The sequence below is a fragment of the Mirounga leonina genome, unplaced genomic scaffold (assembly GCF_011800145.1).
Source record: "Mirounga leonina isolate KUSES-001 unplaced genomic scaffold, KU_Mleo_1.0 Mir_125, whole genome shotgun sequence".
In the NCBI taxonomy this organism is placed as follows: Eukaryota; Metazoa; Chordata; class Mammalia; order Carnivora; family Phocidae; genus Mirounga; species Mirounga leonina.
The window spans coordinates 1,651,511-1,673,593 of record NW_023270305.1 but is presented as its reverse complement, the minus strand read 5'-3'; the positions used below and the strand labels follow the sequence as shown (position 1 = coordinate 1,673,593).

At 50.6% G+C, this 22,083-nt stretch overlaps 1 protein-coding gene across 4 annotated transcripts in view; it reads right to left on the bottom strand.

The window, feature by feature from the left end:
• The window catches only part of LPIN1 (lipin 1), a 95,830-nt gene that overhangs the window by 61,255 nt on the left and 12,492 nt on the right, over positions 1–22,083 (bottom strand). Inside the window, exon 1 of one of the 4 annotated variants that reach the window (XM_035000613.1) lies at positions 10,870–10,950. The exons of 2 other annotated variants lie outside the window; for them this stretch is intronic. The gene's annotated coding sequence lies outside the window, so the exon portion shown is untranslated. Of the gene's footprint in view, positions 1–9,488; positions 10,638–10,869; positions 10,951–22,083 lie in introns of those variants that run through there. One more of the 4 variants, XM_035000612.1, reaches the window with a different exon arrangement.

Sequence of the window (22,083 nt, the reverse complement as noted above, 5' to 3'; positions counted from 1 at the left end):
GAGAACTGAACCTCCTCCTCAGCCCTCCAGCTCAGTGAACGACCTGACTTCCCACCCAGGGCAGTGGATGAATGTGAGCCGCCATTTTGTCAGGTGGCTGGACAGACCCCATTGGCCAAGCTGGTCTGTTCCACCAAGGACCGGGAGGAGGCTGGCTCATCTCTGGGCACCCAGCCCCCCACGATGTGCCTGGCCCATCCCAGGGGCCCAGGAAATGTCTGAAGTCATACAAGGCCACATTTCTTGACTCCTCAGGCTGTACTGGACTACATTCTTCAATATCTGCCAGGAGCCGAATTTTATTTATTTTGTTTTTCCGTCTATGAAACTAGGTACCTCTGGGATGATTTGTTTGAATTAAATCTATATGGTGATGGTCTTCCAAAAGTGAAAGTGCTTTGTTGGCTTGGAACACCTCCCCACTGGTACCGTGGGAACAGAGGATGCAGGGTCAAAGCTGCCTCCGTCATGCGTTCCAAATGTATGCCGCGGAGTCAGGGACTGGAGCTCAGAGACGGGACCTCTGGGGACCACTGCGGGAGCCAGGGTGGAGCAGTGGGCGGTGGGAGGACCGAGTGTGTGTTGTGGAGGCAGCTTCACTGGTCCTCAGGGCTGTCGGGGCCACACAGGTGCGCACAATCCTCTAACGTTTTAACGCGCAATGGCCTGGCAAGCCATCACGTAAAGAGAAATGAGGAACCGAGAGCGAGCTAGGAAAAACCACCTAGCAGAGGCTAACCTCTGATTCCTCTTCGAGAGGACATCCAAAATGAAACAGAATTCCAGGCACTCTGAGGACACAAACCTCCTGCGTATACGAGGTGAACTTTTTGTCCCTCATCACAGCCCCAAGGCCGAACCTTATTTTCATGAGGCTCTCGGTGGAGCTGCAGGTGCGGCCTGGCTTAGCAGGCCTCGTCCCTGACACCATGGCCAGGAACCCCAGGGTAATGGCTGGAGGCGAGGAGGACAAAATGATGGTGATGGGAAAGACTCCAGTGGGCCTGGGGCACCACAGCGGGTGTCCTCCACCAACTCTGGAGAGGAATACTCTGAAGTCATCAGACCAGCGCCCGCATTCATGCTCCAAACCCTTGACGTATCACTAAGTGAATCCCAGGAAAGGGGCCACGCGAACCTCCACGCTACATTTGTACAGCACTTCACAAGGCACAGAAAACCTTCACGTGAGTGAGCTCTGAGCTCATGTGCTAAAAATCTAAGCAACCCTGTGCAGCACTCGAAACCAACATTACTGCCCCCTCTCTGATGAGGAGCCCAGGGTGCCAGGTTTGCGTGGTGTTCAGAGTGGCGCGACCAGTGGCAGAGTTGAGGGCAGGAGCCCAGGCTGAACCCCGAGACCCCCCTGTTCTCTGCATAGTGCTGCCTCCCCCCATCTCAGTGCATGAAACTGGTATAAATGGGTGACGCCCAGTCAAAGAAAGTCAGCCGTGTGGCTTTAGCAAAACAGATGGCAATCGTTTAGATCCAAATGTCAAATAATGTTCAGCCCATGTGGACAGGATATCCAGTGCTGTAGAGATGATCACAGATTGTAATTAGAGTCAGAATTACAGAGAGGACCTTCCAGAGCCGGCAGGGAAAGCATAGTCTAGGAGACCAAGCTTCTACGGAGAGCTGACTCAGAGGGAGTGAGCTCACCATCAATGGTGGTCTCATCAAAGAGTCTAAACAACCCTCTGGCAAAAAGGTTGTGGAGGGACTTCAAGAACTCAGCGGTGCTGTAAGTTCACGATCCTGTGACCTGGCCTTAGCAACATCATGAAACCAAGCCTTCATCCCAAGCAAGAAACCAAGGGTTGTGAGGGGGTTTTTGTCCCATCACAAAAACAGTCCAGATGTGCAGACCACAAGGTGCAGACCCACCACCCCAGAAGCAGCGCAGCAACTCCGAGAACAAGGGGGCAAGCGCTACAATTTAAAAACTAGAGGAAATTAAGAACGGCAATCATTCTCTCCCAGGAACGTAAAGCTCATGAAGACAATGCCCCAAACGAAATTCGCTGCAGACACGGTTTAAGTAACAGGCTCGTAAGGCTTTTCTTGCCAAAAAAGCAGGCCGTGAAACACAAAGGATGAGAGGCTAAAAAACAGAAATCGTACAAAACCTGGGGTCAGATGGCCAGGATGTGATCGTCCCCCTCCAAAATTTGCAAGCTCTGTGCATGGGAGCAAGGTACGAACACCATGTCTCTGACGGGACCTAACCAGCTGTCATCGTGAGCGTGACACAAAATGATCCCCTAGAAAAGGTCTCTGCCCTTGGAAAGCCGGGGGCAAACGTTACCAGCGTCCCTACCTCCCTGAGTAAGTGACTAGACCCATCGGACTTGGTCGCTGGCTCTCAATGTGGTATTTTCACAAGTACTCACACCCTCTTTAGTACTCCACCTCAGGGTCCTCTGGGAGGTAAACCAGAACCTCAAGGACTGAAAAGTCAAAACGGCCTCCTTTAAGTTGCGAGACTTTTCTGGCGCGTTCATCCTCAGAATGAGTCATCATTTCCTGGGACCAGCCTGCCTCTCACCAGTGCCTGCTCACACATGCATTCTGCCCCCGCTACCCTCACGGCAGGTGCTTAGGGAACACCTGTGGAATCCAGGTTTATGGTACATCCGGGGAGCTCCTCGACTGGAAAACCAACCCCACATCAGCCTGGGGTGAGGCCTCCCACTTCATGTTCCTGTTATCAGCAACAGGGACACACCTGGATACACAACCAGCTGGTCTCAAGGGCCAACAGACACCGACCAATTTCACTGTCGGGTCCCAGCCCGCCACCTGCTTTGGTTAAAGGAGCACATCTGAGAGGCTTCTAAACATCCAGAGTTTTCCAGCAACACCAGGCAAAGATAATGCAGCAGCGAACCAGTGTGACACAAACCACTGCCCATTCTCACCCGCCACGCAAGTTGGGACGCTGCCCGGGGGGTGACAATAATAGAGTTTAAACTACTTGTTTACCATAATGATGCAAAGGATAGAATTTTCCCCATCTTGCAGAGAAGGAAACGGAGCTTTAGAGTTGATGTAACTTGCTCAGGGTCCCAGTGCAAGGAAGGGACAGAACAGCACTGGAATCCAGGTTAAGTCTGTATCCAGCATTGTGACAATTCTACAACCCTCCCGTATGACTTGACAGTCCAATCTATGTATAGGGAAGCACACACAGACTTCATATTCCATATGCAGGGAAGTGTAATGCACAGCAAGCGCAAATATCTTCACTTCTCCAGTGATGAGGCCAAGATGATCCAAGAGGTACATGTGAATCGATTTCTTTCTTTTCCCTAAGCGAGTGTCTGGCTTGGAAATGGGTCTGCTTGCTCCGGAGATAGGCCTGTGCGTGCTGGTAGGTCCCAGAGCAGCAGGTCAGCCCCTCCCCCTGCCATCTCCAGGTGGCCCACAGGTAAAGCCAGGAGCCCTGAAAGGGGCTCATTCCTTCGCAGTTAAAGAAGAAAAAGGGCAGAGATTTTGCTAGTAAAGTCTGAATACTCGGGGATAAAATCTCCTCCTCCTCTTTTTATCCTGATCTACAGTAAATATCTGAAAGTTGTCTCTGAGGACAGGTGAGTGAGAGACCAATACCACCCCCCCGCTTCCTGCCCAGATCATTCCTCCTTTCAGGCAGCAAAGATTTCACAGATGCTCACCCTGCACCTGGCTGTGGGTATGGCCCCAGGGAAAGTTCGTTCCTGTCCTTGAGAAGCAGGAAGTCTTCTATCTTAATTGGCTCAGTTATCAACGACTGAATATTGAGGTCCCTTTATAACTTTCCCAAAAACTGAAGAATTTGCCTTGGGGAGTGAGCACCCTGTCACTAGGAGTATTTAAACCATTCGGCTTTTAGTCAGGACTGTTCTTCCTCAGGAATGCAATAAAGGTTGCCTCCCTGGGGTTCTCCCCACAGGTCCTTGAAGGCCCAGGAGGTCTCATTCTGCATTCTCCCCGTTGTCCTGAGGCCATCAGAGGACAGCAAAGTGACTGCCCCTTGCACCCTAACATGCTAGGAACGCGCTGTCAGCACCCCAGCCGGGCCTCAGAGAGACGAGGGTGGGGCCTCCACTCACCAGCCCCCTGCGTTCTCCTCTGAGCACATTCTGTGTCTCCATGTCTGGGATGCGCATCTGACCAACTCTGAGCGAGAACACAAACACCACGCTGCTCCTGGGGCTGGCCAAGATCACATTCACCTGGGAGGTTATGAGGTAAGTGCTGGTATTCAGCCAAAGCATTGAAAAACAAAAACAAACAAAAAAAGACAATTTCAAAGAAATCCCCAAAATGGCCTAATGACTAAGAAGACTTGCAAGGAAATGAAATTGGTTTATACGTAGTGTATCTTCCTCTTGTGATTTATATTAACAGCGAAGAAGTCTTCAGAGCATTGCGAGTTGACTTATCAATTGGTAGGAGTGATCAATTACACATAAATGACAAGAAAAGGAAATATGATGGGGTTGCAGCAGGAGGCAGAGGAAAGAATACGGGTCTCGGAGTCAAGATACCTAAGTTTCCTCCCTACCCTGCCACACGGGGGGCACACTTCCTTCCCTCCCTGAGGGTTCTGGACTGAGGAAACCCACCGGCTTCCCTGAGTAGCTCCACAGTCCTCACCATAGTGCTAAGACAAGCTTCTTAAACAAAAGAGTAAAGTTCTGTGCTCCTCAACACCCTTGGGGAATCGGGGACTTTGCTGGCAGGCCAGCATGCTCCAGGAAACACTCCCCTCCAAAATAAGAAAATACACTAGAAAAGCTCGAGATGCTTCTAGAAAGCTTGCAAGTCAGACTAATACTTCCTGCAGAAAAACCAGCTGGCCCGAGCCTTCCCCCACCAAAGCCCTTCCTGAGTTAAGCAGGCAGAAAATACAGAGTTCTCGCTCATCACAGCTCAGCTTCAGGACCAGGGGAAGGAGCGAGCCAGCTCCAGGAGGATCCTGCAGGGAGGAGCGTGTGCAGGAAGTATGGAGAGTGTGTGTCCCGGGGGAGGGGGCTGTTGCCTACTGTGCAGGACAAAGAGAAAGAGCAAAGGCCTGGGGACTCTTCTCCTCCTTCGACACCCCCCCCCCCCCGCCAACCACTGGCAGGAGCGCCCCACGCTGGAGCTAATCTGTACAATTCCCCGCACAGGGAAGATGCACGAGAGCAATCTTGTGTGGTTCCAGAAGCGTAGCACAGTAAACGCATTGTCAAGATGAGGGAATGGAGGTCTCATAACTTCTTGCCTAGTGATTACATCAGAAGAATCGTCTTTTCACCCAAAATCAACAGACTCTTTCTCTGGACTTCACAACTTGCCAAGAACCTCTGCTTTCTTGGAAGTTCTGCCAAAATTCAAAACCCTGGCCAGAGCGTTCATGACCCTGCAGTTTTTGCTACCACCACCCGTCTCTACAAGATTAAAGTCCGTTTAAGACGGCCTCACACTAACCCAATAGGAGAAATGGGCAAAATATAGGGAGAGGTCACAGAGAGAAAAGTCCATTCGGTCAGTGATACATGAGAAGATACTCAACCCCATTCATAGTTGAAGATAGGCAAAGGCGGCCTCTCAGATGGTCTAGACTCAGAGCATCTCGTAAAAACCGCAGAGTTGGTGACAGCTGGGGAAACCAAGTCATCACCCACTGCTAATGGGTAATAAACAAGGTGAGCACTGGGGCACATTCATTTCTGGCATGTAATTCCCCAGCAATCCTACTGCTGTAAGATCCATGTACAAAACCATAATTGCGCATTGACTGTAATAGGAAAATTAGAAACAATTTAAATATCTGTAGGACTCTGGTTAAATAAACGATGTAACAGAATATCATAAGCCTGCTTAAAAAAAAGAAACATGGAGAGGTAGTCCCACAAATACTAAATCCACAAAGGTATATTGAGTGAAAGAGTACAAAAATATTAATAAAATGAATCCATTTTAAGAATTACATTTACGCATACTGAGCTGCACACACACACAAAAAAAGTTCGGGACTGATTTACATACCAAACAAGGTCCCCAGGCTGAGCCCGGGAGACCAGGTCTGGGAAACAAGACCTTTGCTTTCACCATTAATATGTCCATAGTGTTGGTTCTGGCTTTTGATTTTTATGTGCATATGTATTACTTGAACAGTAACTTTTAGAGACCTCAGAGAACTGGGTGAGGGATGGAAAACTCTGGCCCCTCAGTGTTGGGGTCTCCGGTCAATGGACTGCTGGGACAAGAAGGGGTGACAGGGGGGTTCCTGCTTTGGTCAGAAAGGTCAGAGGGTGACCACTCAGCTCCTCCAGCATTGGGATTTTGCAACACTTGGATCTTATAATCCCATGTGATGAGTGTTCTCGGGTCCCTGCCAAGGAGCACAAAAGGCCTGGATAGTAGGGGACGGAGATATCTACACCACAGGGCGGCCAATGCACCGGGCCAAACCACTGCAGGTTTAGACCCCGATCCTCTAGCTCTTAACTGTTTAACTCACTAAACGAGCACAAGGTTTGCATCCTCTCTCTACACACCTGCAGGGTCCATGTTTGTGTCTTGGTCAAAAAGAACGTCCTGTTTCTGTGACTTCCACTTCTGTAGGACCCCCCACCCACTCCACTCCAGCAATTCATGAAGGGTTAACTATCACCTGATGTTCAAGAGTGTTGCCTACAGCTCAGGGGATAAGAATGAAGACTCTCCTGGAGGCAGGTGGTTGACATTCAGATCCCCGCTCTGCCACCCACTAACCTGTGACCACGAGCTAATTACTAACCTCAGCCTCAGTTTCGTATCTGTAAAACAGGATGAACACTGTCCGCCTCAGAGGATTAGTGGCGTATGTAAAGTACTTCCCAGAGTACAGGCACCAAATGCAAGCCACGTGCTAATCCTGAGGTCACAAATGGCTCCTGGATTCCGAATGAAGGCTCTTGCCTTAACTATTTAAATTGCACCCTCCCAAAAAGAGAGGGGCAAGGAATCTCATAGGTTAAAACTAATACAGAAATATTAGAAGGGTATGTTTCTATTACCATAGGGTAATAATACATTTGTTCAAAAATCTGAGCCCAAAGGCCACCCCAAGATTGGGCAGCATTCTGCGATTATGCAGAATTCACCGGCAGGGAATTCTTTTGCAGAAGCAGTTGCCAAGGAGAACATCTTGTTGAGCAGCTGCGCCCTGTTATCCCCTGACCTCTGTTGCTTATTTCTTGTCTCTTGTAAACCAAAGGGTACGCCTAGTGAGACCTGTGAATGCAGAGAAAGATTTTGCCAAAAAGAGAAAGGACACATATCTAAGGAGACACAGGGACCTCTGGGAACAAGGCACACAGGGTCAGTGTGCTCACAGTGTCCCAGAAGCGGCCAGCAGACAGGTGTGTCTCGATCACAGGGTCTGTAGTCAGCTTCGTGAGCAATGCACAGGACATCGCACGGAGGAGCAACCAGACCGCTGATACAGAGCCATGAATGTCCTAACAGCCGGTAGCTTTGTTCTGGAAAGCCCCAGCATTCGGTACAGGCAAAAAATTCTAAGTTGTTGGAGGAATCACACAACTTGGTCAAGGGTTAAAAGATGTGGCCATGATCACCAGCCTGAAAAGCTCCCTGCTCCTCTCCAGCCTGAGCCCCGTCCATTCACTTCCTCCCGACCTCTCAGCTGGGCAGTGGACGTGGCCCAGCCACCCTGAGCCAGTCCCCAGCAGGCAGTGGCTGCCGTGGGCCAGGAGGAAGCCAGAGCCTGTGGTTGCGCGGCCCCCCTCCCCACACACCCATGCACTCTTCCTCACTCACCAACCCTCCCTCCCTCCCTCCACTGGAGCACGTGATCACAAACACACACTTATACACACACACGCACGCACGCACGCAGGCGCACACACATATCACAGGCTAAAACAAGTTTGACAATATCAGATATCTCCCCTTCTATTTCACTTTTTTCAAATGTCTGTGGGCCAACTAAACGGATTTTATGACCAGGAGGTCACAAACTACACTGGGACAAACACTGACCTGTGCCTAGAGCCAGAGCTCTGCAGAGCTGTACTCTTCCTCACGATACTCACACTCCAGCCGATACTCCAGCCTGCCCACAGCCCAGCGCAGCCCAGCCCAGCCTCTGCCCCTGCTCACTTCTTATGTCTTAGTTTGTTGAATAAAAGGTGGGGAGCGGGGAGGGGGAGGATGTGGGAAGAGGATGAGGTGCACAGGTAAGTGGGGAGGACACAGGAAGGAAGGGGGCAGGCAGATGCAGGACATCAGGACACCAAGGGTGCCTTCAGGGCCCTGGGGTCCCCCTGGGCTGGACCTGCTGCCAGGTGCTGCTAAAGCAGGTATTAGGCCCCTCACTCACCGCTTAGAAAGTTCCCATTTCAGAAATGGCCAGCCGACAGGCACTTGGAGTCTTCCATAAATGAAGAATTAAGTTGGGCCTCGCCTGCCTTTTTTTCACAAATGCCACTCCAATTTTAAGTGAGTGGGCTTAGCCCATAATAAACTGAGCCAGAACTCAATGAAATGTAAAGTGTGACGTCCCCCTTCCCAGGGAGCTCGCCCCAGCGCTGACAGTGGGCCACTGATCCATCCTGACCTGCTATACACCTCAACAGCTCCGGAGTTCGTCCCCCGGTCACGCTGTGGGAGTTGCTGTGCAAACAGGTCAAGGCACTAGCCTCAGTGTCCCAACTGGATTGCGGCCTTCTCGGTGTTTCTCAAAAATGCCCCAAAAGCTTCTCCAATTGGTGTGACCCCCCCCCGCCCCGGTCCACCAGCCCTCCCCTGCAAGAAGCTGCCGGCAACCCTCACCCATACCCATCCGAATGCTTGCCCAAATCAGTTTGTCTTGTGTACCCTGAACCCAGAAGAGAGAGGATCCAGGAGAGGCCAACTCACAATAGGAGAGGGGGGGTGGGGAGGGGCCAGTGTTGGTCAGAACTGTCTCAACCCTACAAACAGCCCTCCTCACTGGTACCCTGTGTTCCTCCCTAAAATAATAGGCTCCACAGTGAGTCACTGACCCTGTATATCTCTTGTATATCTCAGTTAATTTTTACAATAATCTCCTGAATAGGTATGGTTATCTCCACAATTCATAGATGAAGAAACCAAGGCTCAGAGAATTTAAGTCTTTGGCCCAGTGTAACTACGAAGCACTAGACTCAGCACCCCGCAGGCCCAGGGTGGCCTCTTTGAACTATCTTTCCATCTCCTGCCCTCCCCTTCTCTCTGGTCCAGGGCTCGGAGGGCAGGTCACCAGACAAGGGCTGGGCCCACAGACCTCCCTCTGGCCAGGCCAGGCCAGCCGGCCATCCTCACCCCATCCAGGGAGAACTCTCCCCAGCCATTCCTGAGGTCCCCCCAGGACGCAGAGGTCCTTCAGGCCCTCCCATGAACCCTCAAGCTCTGTCCTGTGCAACTAGACTCAGCAGGTAGGTTTGTGCCTTGCAGCATGTTCTTTTCTAGAGTGGCAAGATTTTGATAAATGAGACCTGAGATGGGGAGCACACTTGCGCAGGGGCCTCCAGCAAGCTCAGGCAGAGCTAAGTTCGGTTCAAGGTTCGGGCACGACCCACGAAGTTCAGGTTCAAGGCTCTGGCCAGGCCCAGCTCCACAACACTACACAGCCCTACATACAAACAGGAAGAAAAGCTGCAAAACACACATCCATAAACAAAAAGGCTGGATAATAATACAAATGTTGACAAATATGAAGAATTATCAAAATACAGAACCATAAAACAAACTCTTAGTTCTTCCAACATTTGGGGGGGGAGAGGGTGGAGTGTGTGTTTATTTCTCAATTACTACCCATTCCTCAATCGCTTACTTTAATTCATAGGACCCAAATTATAGAAAAGCAAGTAAATAGTAAATTTCACAATCATCATGCCATTCCTCAGATTAAAAAAAAAAAACTGTTACAAGTTCTCATCTTTTCCAAAATACTCCTACTATCCTGGGGATACTATTGGGTGCTAAAAAACTCTCTCGAGTTAATCTGCCGGGTTTTTTAGCTCAAGTTTCCTGTTTGGTGGTCAAACATGGGGTTGACATCTGCTTTCTCCTGCGACTACTCTCCATATAAATTAGCTGCCAGTTACCTACACTGCAGCGCTAAGGCACTTAGACTTATTTCCAAACCACTGCTTTGCATCCTACATTTTCCTGGCCTTCCCCAAAATAAAATTCTTTGCAGGGGCATGTGATGGAACTAACCAGGCCTAGCACCCACTGGGCCGCAGGAAAGAGGCACGGAGGCCTGACAGAGGAGGAACCACACAGTAATCTGAGAACCGGATTCCAACCCTGGTCAATCTGCCACCCAGCAGCTGTGTGACCTTGGTCACGTTGGTCAGCCTTCCTGGGCCTCAGTTTCCTCCACTGCAGAGCAAGAATACTATGCCCCGGGAACATTTTCATAAAAGTTCCGGGCGCACCGCAGGGACTACCCGCTGCCCAGCCCGAACCCGCCCGTCCCCGCTGGATGGAGCCGATCCCGCCGTCCCGGGGTCCCTCGGCAGACCCCCTCCCCGGGGACCGACAGGCGGGTCAAGGTCAGCCCTGCGTGCGCCCTGAAAGGGAAGGCCCGAGGGATGCTGGCGACGCCGCCCGGGCCCCGGGCCTGGTCTCCGCCTCCCTCTCCGATGCACTCCCCCCGAAAGGACCGCGGAGACCGAGCTCGGTCCTCCCGCGTCGGGTCGACCCCGTCCCCCCGCCCGGCTCCGGCCCCGCCGCGCGCCCCCCGCTCTCGGGGCCCCGCCCCGCCCGGCCCTGCCGAGGCTGCGGCCCCTCCCTGATAGCGGCCGGGGCTCCGCCGCGGCTCGGCCTGGGGCTCGGCGAGCGGCGGACGGCGCGGAGGCGTCTACTCACCGTGCGGCGCGGCGCGCGTGGCCGCCTTTGTATGCAAACACTCTCTGCCCGCCGCGCGCTCGCTGTCACTGCCGACTGCCCCCGCCGGCGGGGGCGGGGCGGGGGCGGGGCGGGGGCGGGGCGGGGGCGGGGCGGAGGCGGGGCGAAGGCGGGGCGAAGGCGGGGCGAAGGCGGGGCGAGCGGGGCCGCGCGAGGGCCCCCGCGAGGCGCGAGCCGCTCTGCAGCTTTCAGGGCCATCCTGGCCCCAGGCAGCCCAGCCTCCTTCGAAGGAAGGCTCCAGTCCGCTAGCCCTTTCTTCACCGCCCACGGCCTGTTGGGCACGACATCTTAGGCCACGTTTCTGGTTATCCTATCCAAAGCCAGAGTCATTTATTTAATTAACCAGGCTAGACTGACATGTTCCGGGAAGCCTCTGAATTCAGGGGGCTTTCAACATCAGCTGTAGAGCAGCCAGGTAAAGCGCTCCAAAACCTCCCAGGGCCTGGGGGGCTGCCATCTCGGCCCTACTCTTTAAGAGCGGTGGGACCCAGGCAAGTCCCATAACCTTTCTGACCCAGGATCTTAGTTTCTGCAACCGTGTCGTGGCAGCCAACCTTGTTGGCCAAATTGCAACTTACACTTATCTTTTCAACATCGGTTCACCTTCATCCTTTATTCAAATGCCCAAGGACTCCTGCTTCATCCATTCATTAAGCAAATACTTGTCAGGCTCTGTTCCAGACACTAAGAACAAGAGACAGGACCCTGCTCCTTTGGAGCTTCCATTCTCCAGCAAGGAGACAGGCAATGGCTGAATAACGAAGAAAACAATCTGCAGCTACCTGATGTAGATCAGATGATCACAGGCGGCCACGTTTGAACAGAAATCCTAAATGACAAGAAACACCAGAGTCCTACAAAAATTTGGTGGGTAGAACTTTCTAGAGAGCAGAAACAGCACGTGTAAAGGTCCTAAAGCAGCCCTCTGTGAATGGCTGGAGCCACGGGTAGCTGGAAGGGTAGCAGGGACCAAATCTTGGGGATCTTGTAGGCCAACTAAGAAGTTTAGATATTCCAAGAAGGGTTTTAAGCCTGAGAATGATACGATCTAATTTACATTTTTTAAAACCACTTCTCTGTTATGTGGAAAATGGAGTGTAGGGGGGCAGAGTGGAAGTGCACACACATTACTACAGGAAACCAGAGGAGAGGATATGGCTCAGACTGATGGGAGGGTGAGGGGGTTGTGAGAAGTGGAAAGGTTTCGAAAATATTTTGGAGGTAAGTAAACACATGGATTGGCGGATGTATGGGTGGAGTGGGTATGGCGAATCCAGGGTTAAATCCCCATGTGGAGCTTGAACAACTGAGGGATAATGGTGCTGTTCACTGAGATCCAGAAGGAAGAAGCAGCAGGCCTGGAAGGAAATGCAGGAGTGCAGTTTGGGCCACGCTAAGTTTGAGATGCTTTTCAGCCATCCCAGAGGAGATGTTGGGAAAGCATCTTTAGAGATGTCGGGCTGGCTCTAGATAGAAGATGGGGGTCATCTGCCCTGGGCGCTTTGCCCAGGTGAAGTGTCTTCTTCCAGCTGGCCATCGGTGGATGCATTCAAGCTGGTCTTGGGGTGACTCCCATCCAGGCAGCCTGTCCCCAGGAAAGCAGGTGACCCCTCCCCATTGGCATTTGGGAGGAGGGGGCTACAAAGTGGATCGTTGTTAACAGGTGAGATTCCTCCACAGGGATGTGTCTCGGAGACCAAAGAGGAGAGGTTACCACTGCTGCCGGCAAATTGCAGGGCCCCAGAAGGAAGCATTCTTAGGCTCCCCACTCTCCTAGGGAGTATTTGGCCTCGGAGTCAGGAAGCAACGCTACCCCAATGGAAAAGCTTTCTGGAGGGAAAGTCCAACTTCAGGCCACTTAAGTGAAGACTCTGCTTAAAATAGATCTTGAATTATTAAAATTTGGAGACTAGAGGTCTAAACACATAAGAAAATCCAGTCCAAAACACTCGTTCTACAAATGATGAACATGGGGCAGAGTGGGGTTGAGGTTCACCCCAGGTCACCCCAAGTGAAGTCTGATGGCTGCCAAGCTTAGCCTGCCACCTCAGGAGAGGCACTTCCCCTGCTATCCCCATTACTGCCACAATATCTAAACAGAGCCAGATGCTGAAGGGGGGAATTTTTTCAGACAAGCCTCCAGGGGAGAACATGCACTAGATTACATTTCACTTTCTGATCCTGCCCTGTCTGGAGTCCCCCTGGGAGGGCCCTTTCTGTGTTGTCAGCTACTAGGCTGGTGACCTGGCTGTGACTCAGCCTGGAAGAGCTGAGGTGATCCCCTTGGCCAATCCCTGCACCTGCCGCCTTCAGCCCAACTCGGAAGATAAGAAGGAACCACAGAGATGAGTAAACTTACTCCAGTCTCCAGCAGGAGGAAGAAGGAAGGGCTGAGTGAAGCCAGGGCAAAGCAGCACACACATCCTTGATTCTAAAGACTCAGTTTCACAATCTGGAAAATGGGAGGCAGATCCACTTTGAGGATGGAAAAGTCCATCGTGTAAAATTCATGGCACAGTGGCTGACTTGAAAGATTCTTAAATTCTAAAAACCCCATATATTAGGGAGTGGCGACTCCCAGAGGAGGTGGGTGTTCGGTGCTTAGCCCCACTGTGATCCAGAGAGACCACCAAGCTCACTCAGCATCAGGACCCAGCAGGCTGCTGAGCCCCGCTCCAGGAGGGACACCCAGAGAGTACCAATGACAACTCCCCAGCTGCAGCAGCTTTTCTGTGCATAAAAAGTGAGGAGAGTGGTAAAAGCAGCCCTATTCTAGCTGGAAAAACTCCCCCTGTTTAGCCAGGGATAATAACTGATTTATCCTGGGAACTCTGAACTTTTCCAGATGTATTACTCACACAATGGAAAGGGCTCTGCACAGGCGAGGGGGGACAGGAGGGGTGAACGCCCCTCTTCATGGGACCTCAGCACGCATTGTCAGTAGGTGTACGGATGACTGGTCTCCTGATGGCTCTGAGGAGTGGCATCCACCGTTAGCTCTGTAAATGCCCCAGGGCAGGAAGGACATTAAAGAAAGAACAGTGAATTTTCCCCCAGAGGGCTGCACTTGATCTCCTGATCTCTGGCAGGGATGACTCGGGCTCTCAGGAAGGGAAGGGATCTCCTCGGGATCCAAGGCCAGTCCTTGCCCTGGTGGGGGGGCGGGGGGGGGAGGCCTGATGAGATAGGTGACTTCAGCACCAGCACCCCCTTGCTCAGGGCCTCAAGAATTAGCTGGGAACCATTAACCACCTGGTGTCACCTCACGCCCCTCAAAGGGTAGGGGACAGAGCAGCCTGGAAGCCGCCAGAGACAGAGTGGGTCCCCTGGGTGCAGGTGGGTGGGCTGACCAAAGCAAGTTTCAAGGGGGGAACAAGCAGGCGTGGGGGGCCCTGAGTCCCACAAGGAGAGGAAGAGGAGGATGGTGGGCCTGGGAAACAAACGTGCTCAAAGCACAAAGGCTCACCCCAAAACTGGAACGAGGATGCTGATTAGGACTGTGGCATCCAAGAGAGCAAAAGAAGTCCCAGGGAGATAAAGGGGAGGGGCTGACGGTGGGCTACAGCTGGATCGTGGAGGCCACACCACCCAATTCAGCCTAACAGAGACCTGGATTAGACAGCATCATGTACCCTCCCTGAGCACGTGCCGAGCAGCTGAGGATGCGGGCTTGGGGCACAGGGAGATGCGGCTCACCCAGGGGGCCTGCTCTGGGACAGGGCCCGCTGGGCCCACACCAACTCTCTCTAGAGCAGGCCCTGCGTGAAGTGCTGGGAGCTCGACCAGGGAGCAGACCAGATACGGCATCTGACCTCAGTGAGTGGATGGTTTGGGGTCAGAATCATGGCCAATTGCACAAATACACACACAGAACTGTCCCTCCAGCCAGAGCTGCCATGGCCTGAAGGGCCGTACACGGCCGGCCGCAGGTTCGACCCGCTCCAGCCCCGAGGAGGCCGGTTCAGCTGACCTTGGTGCCCTGAGCAGGCCCTCATCGGGGCTAATCTGAGCCAGGTGTGGAGGAGCAGAACCGTGGGCATAAGAACCACCTGTGCAGAACAGTCTGGTGTGTGCAGAGGTGAAGGAAGGTCCTGGCTGGCCTCCGATGCAGTGAGGGTGAGCACAGCAAGTCCCATGACTGCCCCGGCAGGGCTCCCAGCCTGTGTCCCCTGCGATCAGGAGACGCTGGGACACCCTTTCTCCTCTGGACAAATGGGGAAGATTATAAGGAGCCAGGCAAGGTCCAAAAGAGATTTTTGCTGGGACTAGTACCTTGGTCCCTCTTCCCGGTTGCACTCCGGGCCTGCAGGTCCCAGGTCTCTGTTGCTAAAATGGAAGCCACCCGCCCCAGGTGGAGGAATCCCTTGCCCCCAGAACAGCAAACCAAGAGGAAAACTCCTACAATTTCAGGAGTGGAATTTTAAGCCGATAAATCTGACATTTTCTGGTCAGCACCGAAGAGGTGATCTATCACACAGACCCTCTCCATCCAGTAAAGCAAGATGAGGTAATCCACCTAGTAAGAACTCCTGTCCTTCTCCTTAGGGGAAGGTGACCTGGCCTGAAACAATCCTTTCTTCTCTTTTGCTAATTTCTTGCCCCACTCTCCTTCCCATAAGAACCTTGTATTTTGTACAACTCCTCCGAGCTCCCTTGTTGACTTGCAGATGGGACGCTGCCTGATTCATGAATGGCTTCATAAAGCTAATTTGATTTTCAAATTTACTCAGTTAAATTTTGTTTTGTTTTGTTTTTAACTCTGCAAAACAGCCCACACACCTTGGAAGTTGTGTCCTGGAATGTGAGCTCCAGATCAGTGTGTCTCAGTTTACTCTATAGATTTGACCCTTCCCAGGTTGTCCCCAAGCTTACAGTAAACAGTTGTCTTTGCCAGTCCCAAACTGATCATCACCCCATCTGGAAAGGCCTGAGCATTTGTCAATCAGAACGGACACCAGGCAGAGTGGAGCAAGGGCCAGCCGGATTATGGAGGTTAAGACGGGCTAGGGGAGGACAGATGAGGTGGCAGGAATGAGGCCACTTAGGGAACTTGGGACAACCACCAATAATTAGTGTCTCTAAATTTCCAATATTTTAACCATTGGCAAGGCCATATTAGTGTATCCTAGCTGAATCTACCCAAGAAGAAAACATATTTGGAGTTAACTGGGAAATGCATTTGCTATGGACTGCATGGTAATGTTCTCCCCCTCCCCGCCACCCCCCAATTTATATGTTGAAGCCCCAATTCCCCATATGAGGGCATTTGGAGATGAGGAGGTAGTTAGGCTTAGGTGAGGTTGTGAAGGCAGAGCCCTTTCAGAAACCTGGACCCACAAAGCGAAGCATAGTGATTCAACCTCCGACCTAGGTGAGGGAAGCTGGCTCCAGAATAAAGTCAGGTTCCTGCAAAGAGACTAGTAGCCCATTACATTGCTGTGAGCTCTGAGCCAGCCTCAAGCTTACTGCTCAGCTAGCTACTAGGCTTTTCGGCCGATGGAACTTCGCTACCAGTTAAGATAAAATCTATGATGCTGAGTAATACAATCCTTTGTCAGCCCTAAAAAAGACAATTAGGGAAGCAGAAAAGGACTGGATCTGCCAACAAATTATAACATCTGTTAACGTGCAGAATTTAAATGCTGCTTGCCTGTAGTCATCCACATTGGCAGCTCCTTGTTGCCTGCAGCCTAAATACAACCTCTTTAATTATTATTGACTGAGAACCTGGGGCTGGTTGAGGAAAGTAACTCCACATTCTGAGGATTTCAACTCATCTATCTAATCATCTCTTGTTCTTAGAATAAACAAAATCATTCTAGAACTGGACATTCTCACCCACCCCTAATATTCTAGTGCTTCCCACAAAAATGTGTCACGTATTAGAATCACCTGGGAAACTGTTACAACTCTCAATGCCCAGGGGAACTCTTGATTTTGGCTCAGGTCATGATCTCAGGATCCTGGGATGGAGCCCTGAGTTGGGCTCTGCACTCAGCCGCTTGAGGATTCGAGGATTCTTTCCCTCCTTTTCCCTCTGCCCCTCCCCCCTGCTCATGCTAGCTCTCTCTCGCTCTCACTTAAAAAAAAAAAAAAAACTCTCAATGCCCAGACTACAGTGCACATCCATTAACCACAGTTTCTGGGGGTAGGACCCAGCACCGGTATATTGCAAAACTCCCCATGAGATTTCAGGGGACAATCACTTCCAAGAACCAAGGTTCTAAGAGCCCACTTCCCTTCAGCCTGTATCCTGGCCATTGTGGCCTCTCTCAAAGCTCACCTTCCCCTCTCCCAGCCCCCTATGCCAAGGGCCACCATATAACTTATATTTCTTCTAAGTGTCCATACAATGGAACCCATACAAGCCAGCTCAAGCAAAGTGAGTGAGTGAGTGTGTGTGTGTGTGTGTGTGTGTGTGTGAATGGAGCATGATACTTTCAAAGGAGCAGAGGATTCTGGACGTGGGTCTTGATCTCTAGTACTCAGTCCCTTCCCACTGGGTTACCTCTGCCTCCTCTCTCCCCTGCAGGGGCGGGGGGCCCAGGTTCTCCTCCCTCATCAGTCTGGCCGCCCATAGCCTGCCATGCGCCTCTCGCCTTCACATGCCATCCCCTTCAGATCCTCCATCTCCCACATTCTGAGAGAAAAATCCCAGCAACCCAGGTCACCCTCTCACCCTGGTATACATAGTCTTAGGTCGCTGACATCCTAGGGATGGCCACCTTAAGGTCATGTGCCCCTCCCTGGCCCAGAGCTCCCTGTTCTGCTCGCATCCCCTTTTCCTTCACCCAGTGCACCCGAGACACAGTGCTAGAGGCTGGAGGAGATGGGGGCTGTGAGCCAGGCGCTGCGCCTTCCTTCCAGGCCTTCTTAAATCGGCCAGGTATCACAGCCTTGGTGTGAGTGAGTACCTTTCTGGAAGAGGAAGGAGGTGCTGTGGAAAAGCCCAGAAGGCAGGGTCCACACGGAGGCTTAGGAGCCACCCAGGGGAGGGGTTCCCAGCTGGGCTTTTGATCCGCTTCACCTCTTGCTAGTTACGTAATCTAGGGGAAGTCACATTTGACCTCTCTGGCCCTCAGTTTCCTTTTCTACTAGATTGGGGTACAAATGCCTGTTTCGTGGGGCTGTGTGGAGGAATACACGATCGAAAGCATTTGCTGCAAGGTCCAGTACAATATACACGGTCCACTCTGTGAACCTGATACTAATAATGATAATTCCTATTTTTTGTATTTACTATGAACACTTGGGAGCCTGCTAACAAACGCGGTATCAGGTTTGGGCCTTCAGGATGGGGAAGACTTCTGACAGATGAACTGTATGCAGGTGGAGGCATTTGAGGCCGAAAGAACAGCACCCAGGAAGGCACGATAAAGGCGCATGGGGGACGGTGAGCTCTCGGGGTCATGTGTTCCAATTATGTGGGCGCCTCCCCAGTTAGTGTGCGAGAATAAACTTCTATTCTCCTCCTCTTTTCTCTAGTGTCTGGTGTGGGCTGGGCCCACAGGGAGGTCTCAGAAGACATGCTGAGTCACTGATGAATTGATTGGCTGGGTTCAATTAGCACAGGAAGGAATCACTCACTTAGGAGAATGAAAGTCAATTTCCTGGATTAAAACACATGTTGCTTGGACTTAGGAGAGCTAAATTGATTTTCCTTTCACCCAAGGCAGAACATTAATATCACACATAAGGAAAACGACAGGCACCTACAAGGAACATCAAAGATGGTAGAGCAGCAGGATCTCCCTCCTTCGCGTCCTCGGTGTCCCTGGGAGCACTCCCTCAGTATCTTCCCAGCCCGCCCCTCCCTCCAGGCTTCATCCCTCCAGGCCTCATCCCCTCCCCAGTCTTGTGAGAGGCACTGTCCAGCTGCCGCTGGAATGCTCCTTGCTGGTGTAAGGGTCAAGCCGAATGGAGAAAAAAACGCAATCCTCCCTGGTGCATTAAGGGAGACAGATTGCCTTCCCTCCCTTTTCTTAGAGCATTTACGATACCACACTTACTATAAATTCCTTCTCTGAGCATTTACGATAGCACACTTATTATAAATTCTTACATCTTTTGAGATGTAAGTAAATTTTTTTTTTAAAGATTTTATTTATTTATTTGACAGAGAGAGAGACACAGCGAGAGAGGGAACACAAGCAGGGGGAGCGGGAGAGGGAGAAGCAGGCTTCCCGCTGAGCAGGGAGCCCAACGCGGGGCTCGATCCCAGGACCCTGGGATCATGACCTGAGCTGAAGGCAGACGCTTAACGACTGAGCCACCCAGGCGCCCCTGTAAGTAAATCTTCTTAAAGGCTAAATAAGCCTTTACTCTGAGCACCTGGACAACTCAGACTTGTTTCAGGGACCTGGAAGCCATCTCTTTGAAACGTAAACATCTCACGTCTCTCTCCCAGTATTCCTGGGAGGGTAGGTACCTAACTTCAGCAGGTGCCATGCCTCGCTCCAAGGTGCGGAACTAGGTCCTATCATAAAGGATACTAGAAGTTTCATTTTCCCTTTGGATAGAAGCAATAAGCTATTAACACAGAGGGCCGCCGCATTAGCAGGTAAGCTAGGACGAAGTGTGCGTGACAAATGGTGCTGTCTAGTCTCTCCTGCTTGAGAACTAGTTGTCTTTGAACTTGAGAACATTATGCAATGTGTTGTATCAGCCTGACTATAGGAAGGGATGAAATTTCTTTCTGTCACTGTAATCTCTTAGCCAATTGCCTGTGATACACATCATGTTCAATAAACGTTTTCTTTCTCTTCTCCTTTTGTGGAGAGGTTTTCTGGGGTAGGAGGAATTTTTTTGTTTTTCTTTTTTTAATGATACATCCTCAACACTGGCCCAGCTATCCTCAGGACATAGGCTTTTCCTGACTCTCAGTTCAGTGAGCCAAGACAGGAAGCTTACAGTGGGGGGGGGGGGGGGGGGGGGGGGTGCGGCTGAAGTTAATTCAAGAGAGAAGCACTACAAACCTGATTCTGGCCACAGGGCAAGTTATTATTACTACCTTCCATCCCTCATCCTGTGAATTCTCTCTCAAAGTTAGGTTAGTTAGGACTCCAAAGCATCCATGGATAGAAAGCCCCAATCTATGAACTTAATGTGGAAAAAATTAAATCTTCATTTCACTGATTTCTAACTCAAATTTAGCAGCATCTCCTTCCATTATGAATGCTGGTCACAAAACACAGCAGTCGGAACAGGACCTGTGACCAACACCAGCAAAAAAAGTCACAGATATTTCCATGCCACCTCGAAGTTGTTGCAGATACTGCCAAATATTATATACAGTCATTACTACTTCAAAATTATGGTTGCTATTAGATCTGCCGCACAGGGACAGGAGAACCGAGGAAGTCAGCCTTCTAAGAGCCAGGGACAGGCAGCCAGCCTCCACGGAGGCTTCATCACAACAGAGATTTCTACCTCCGCCCCCTCACACGGTCAGGCTCACGAGAACGAGAACCACGGGGTAACAAGAACAGCACGGAGAGAAAAAAGAACATACAAAGGAACCCTCTCTGAGGTTCAGTGCAAGGGAAAGGTCTAAAGACGAGAGTCAGGCAGACATTTCTCTGATAACCCCCACCGTAAAATACAAAGTGTTCCAACAGGAAATTGACGGGTTTCGTGAACTAGTGATAGCTCCCGCCTCCACACTGCAGGCCTACCAGGAGGAAAAGCAGGTCCCCTTCTGGAGAGAAAAACAAGTTGTCTGAGTTTCTACAGTTCTACCAAGATGTACGCTTTCAAGAAAGAATTATGATGCAAATGGAAAGGCAAGGAGAAAAACCAGCACACTCCCAAGAGACAGACAGCAATGGTAAGAGCCAGACTCAGGTACGACACCGATGTTGGAACTATCTGATACGGATTTTTTTAAAAACTAACAGGTTAAAAGTCTCTAACGCATAAGGCATACGTTATGCAAGATCAGATGTGTAATTTCACTGGAGAGATGAGAACTGTAAGAATCCAATGAAGATGCTAGAAATGAAAAATACTGTCATGAAGATGAAGAACATCTTCAGTGAGCTCATCAGTAGACTCAACAGAGTGAGGAAAGAATCAGTGAAGCTGAAGTAAGTTAATTAGGGATTATCCAAACTGAAATGCAAAGAAAAAGAAAGAAAGAGAAGAGAAAAAAAAAAGAGAGAGAGAGAACAGGGCATCTAAGAGCTTGGGTCAATATCAAACAGCCTAATATTCATCTAATGGAATTCCAGAAGGAGAAGAGAGGGAGAGAACAGGGCAGAAGAAATATTTAAAAAAAAATAATGGCCTAGAATTTTCCAAATTAGTGACAGCAAACCACAGATCCAAGATTCTCAAAGAACACCAAGCAAGCAAGCAGGATAAATATCAGCACTAACACACATATATATACACACGCGTGCACACACAAGCATGTCACGCTTGAACTACTGAGAATAAAAGCAAAGAGAAAATCTCAAAGACGGCCAGAGAAAAGACACATTACACAGAGGAACAAGGTAAGCGTTACAGCAGACTTCTCATCAAAAACCATGCAAGAGAGCCAGAGTAAATACTGTAGACTTTGCCGAGTCCCATCGTCTCTGCTGCAACTAAATTCTGCCCCTCATAGCACAAAAGCAGTCATGGACAATATGCAAACAAAAGGGCATGACTTTGTCCAATAAAAACTTCATTTATAAAACAGGTGGTGGACCAGATACGGCCCACGTGACATAGCGTCTCAGCCCCTGGTCTAGCACGAGCATGGTAGCGATGCTGTGTGCTAATGTGAACGTGAAAGCCCCGAGGACGGGAGGGAACACTTGGGGACGTGTTGTTGCAAGGCCCTTGCCCTACACACGACATGCTATCATGTTATTTTAAGGGAAAGTCCAGTTAAAGATGTAAATTATAAGCATTTCAGAAATTAGTAAAAAAAAAATTGGTCAGAGATACAAATAATAAGTCAATAAGGAGATAAAATGGAGTCACAAAAAAATGTTCAATGAACATAAGTGAAGGCAGAAGAAGAGGGAAAAAAGCAAAGGACAGAGGACACACACAGAAAAGAGCTGGTAAGATGGTGGATTTAAATCCAGCCATATCAAAATCACATTAAATACACCAGTTAAAGGATGATTGGCAGATTGAATACAACAGCATGACCTAGCTAAATACCGTCTACAAGAAATCCAC